Source organism: Vicia villosa, linkage group LG5 (assembly GCF_029867415.1).
Source record: "Vicia villosa cultivar HV-30 ecotype Madison, WI linkage group LG5, Vvil1.0, whole genome shotgun sequence".
In the NCBI taxonomy this organism is placed as follows: domain Eukaryota; kingdom Viridiplantae; phylum Streptophyta; class Magnoliopsida; order Fabales; family Fabaceae; genus Vicia; species Vicia villosa.
The window spans coordinates 73,992,079-73,995,579 of NC_081184.1; the positions used below are offsets into that span (position 1 = coordinate 73,992,079).

The 3,501-nt window shown below is 39.8% G+C and overlaps 1 non-coding gene across 1 annotated transcript; it reads right to left on the reverse strand.

The window, feature by feature from the left end:
• Positions 1-1,151: 1,151 nt before the first annotated feature.
• Positions 1,152-1,258, reverse strand: LOC131608379 (small nucleolar RNA R71). The gene has a single exon (XR_009285643.1). It is a non-coding gene; the product is annotated as a small nucleolar RNA R71 (small nucleolar RNA).
• Positions 1,259-3,501: the final 2,243 nt, after the last annotated feature.

Below are 3,501 nucleotides of genomic sequence, written 5' to 3' on the forward strand. Positions count from 1 at the left end.
AGGGAATACTAGCATGATCCGAGTCAACAGAGCGAGAGTTTGAGACTAGGAGATTTAAGTAGATAACGTCTTCATAAAGCGAGCATTTTATTAACTATGTTATTTTCAAAAAGCTTTTCTAAATCTAATGGGATGGCGAGAGCGTACATTATGAGTTAGGATAGTAGTCTAAATCAACAGAGCGAGTGTTTGAGAGGAGGACTTTTAAACGACAGAATTAATAAAGATTTTTAATTAAATAAGAACCATAGCCAATGGACCTTCGGATCACCTAAGTTAGACGAAATACATACCGATATCCGTTTATTATTATATTTCTTAGAATTCATAAATCACTTTTCCCTTAGAAACAACCAAATTATTAGTAGCCTTAGCTCTACATAGTAACCTTAGATAACGGTAGATCGATTCATAGTCCCTGTGGATTCGATATCTTTTAAAACTACATGACAGGACTGTGCACTTGTAGTTATCAGATTTATAGACACGTAAAATCGCGATCAAGTTTTTGGCGTCGTTGCCGGGGACTATTTAAGTCGATATCGTAACTCACTGTTACACCGTAGAGACTAGGGCAATTCTCTCCTTTCTGTTTGAACGATTGTATGCCAAGTACTCGTTCACAAGGAGGAGAACGGATACAACGAATTAACGAGATCGAACGTTTTGTTAACGTAAGATGTTGAGCTTATCATCTTCCCGAAGTAGCACCAATTCCAATTTCTTAGGAATTGATCTTTACTGATCAAATCAATCAAATTACCCCGAAGTTAGAGATGGCTGCTCTTCCCCCTCTTAGAGACTATGCCGCTCCTTCACGAGCTGAACCGCACCCAAGTATCGCACCACCTGCGATTGAGGCGAACAATTTCGAACCGAAACCTTCATTGGTACAAGCTGTCCAACAGAACAAATTCTCTGGAAGCCTTGCGGACGATCCTAATCTCCATTTATCCGTGTTCGTACAATATGCCGACACTGTCAAAGCTAACAACGTTAGTTTCAAAGCTATTCGATTACGCCTCTTTCCCTTCTCCTTGAGAGATAGAGCTAGAGCATGGCTTCAATCCCTGCCCTCTAATTCCATAACTACATGGGACGAACTAAAGAGAGTATTCTTAGCTAGATATTATCCGCCTAGCAAGACTGCTATGCTAAGAGGTCAAATCAACGGATTTTCCCAAAAAGATAACGAATCACTCTTCGAAGCTTGGGAACGATATAAGGACATGTTAAGACTATTCCCTCATCATGGACTCGAACCATGGCTGATCATCCACACTTTCTATGGTGGTCTACTCTATAACACTACAATGACTATAGATGCCGCTGCTGGCGGAGCTCTAATGGACAACCCCCATGATGAAGCATACAACCTCATAGAAAACATGGCACAAAACCATTATCAATGGGGAGGAGAACGAGCTGCTCTAGAGAAAACCCAAACCAAAGGAGGAATATACGAAGTAAGTGGTATAAACCGCGTTAACGCTAAGGTAGACACTTTAACTCAAAAGATCGAGAATCTAACCATCACTCCTTCAGCCACCGCGGCTGTTGTAGCACCTAACTGTGAGATATGTGGATTAACTGGACATGTCGTTGCCGAATGTCAACTTCTGACTGGTATTCCATCTTATCAAGTGAACTACGCTCAGGGAAATCCTTACTCTAACACGTACAACCCTGGATGGAAGAACCATCCAAACTTTTCGTCAAAGAACAACAATGTGGTGTACGCACCTGGACAAGCACCTGCTATCCCACCTGGCTATCAAAAAGCACCTGTAGCTGCTCCAAACACCCCTAGGAAGTCGAATCTAGAAATCATGATGGAAAACTTCATAGCTTCCCAACAACAAACCAACAAAGACTTCCTAAATCAAAACATTCATAATAGTGAGCAACTAAAACAATTATCAAACAAAGTAGATGCTTTAGCTACACATAACAAGATGCTAGAAACGAAAATCTCACAAGTAGCTCAACAAAAAGCACCTACTGCTGCCCCTGCTGGCACGTTTCCTGCTCAACCACAACATAATCCTAAAGGACATGCGAATGCGATTACACTGCGAAGCGGAACGAACTACAATGGACCTATCGATCCTAGAACTCAAAACGCACCCATGTCACAACAAGAGCCAGAGGAAATCAAAAAGACATCAACTGATGATCAAACTGCTAAAATAAATGAAAACAACACCGAAGTGGAATCTGAAAAAGAGAAACCCTATGTGCCACCACCACCTTATAAGCCACCTATCCCGTACCCTCAGATATTAGCTAAATCTAAAACCGAAGCGCAATTTAAAAAGTTTGTAGAACTTGTGAAACAATTAAACATAACCATACCTTTCACAGAAGCTATAACTTAGATGCCTTCGTATGCTAAATTCCTAAAAGAAATTCTTTCAAACAAAAAGAAACTCGAGGATAACGAAACTGTAACGCTTACCGCAGAATGTAGCGCTATCATTCAAAACAACATGCCTCCCAAACTAAAAGATCCTGGTAGTTTTTCCATACCTTGTGTAATAGGAAGAACTGTTATAGATAAAGCCTTATGCGATTTAGGAGCTAGTGTTAGTTTGATGCCTCTTTCGACCTGTAAGAAACTAAAACTAGGTGAGCTTAAATCCACGAGAATGTCTCTTCAACTGGCTGACCGTTCAGTTAAATACCCTGTAGGAATGTTGGAAAATATCCCTGTGCGAGTAGGTCAATTCTACATCCCAACTGATTTCATCATCATGGATATCCAGGAAGATTCTAACATCCCAATCATATTAGGAAGACCATTCTTAGCAACTGCTGGTGCAATCATAGACGTTAAACGAGGAAAACTAACCTTCGAAGTTGGAGAAGAGAAGATTGAATTTATTCTATCTCACTTCTTAAAAGTGAAGGATAGAAAAACACTTAGAAAGGGGGGGTTTGAATAAGTGTAGTCTAAAAACTTGAACGATAAAAACAAATTGCACAGTTATTTTTATCCTGGTTCGTTGTTAACTAAACTACTCCAGTCCACCCCCTTGGAGTGATTTACCTCACCTAAGGATTTAATCCACTAATCTCAACAGATTACAATGGTTTTCCACTTAGCCCGCGACTAAGTCTTCTAGAGTATCCTGATCACAACCTGATCACTCCAGGAACAATTGCTTAGACACAAGCTAAGACTTTCCAGAGTATCCTGACCACCACGTGATAACTCTAGTTACAACTGCTTAGACACAAGCTAAGACTTCCTAGAGTATCCTGATCACACTTAATCACTCTAGTTACTTACAAATTAATGTAATCAATTCTAAGAGTATTACAATGCTTCTGAAAAGCTATAATCACAACAGTGATATTTCTCTTAAAGTTTAAGCTTAATCTCACTAATATATTACAACAGCAATGTAGTGAGCTTTGATGAAGATGAAGTTTGTGAGCTTTGATTTGAACAGCGTTTCAGCAAGTTTGTATTCACAGAATTCGTCAGAATCGGTAACC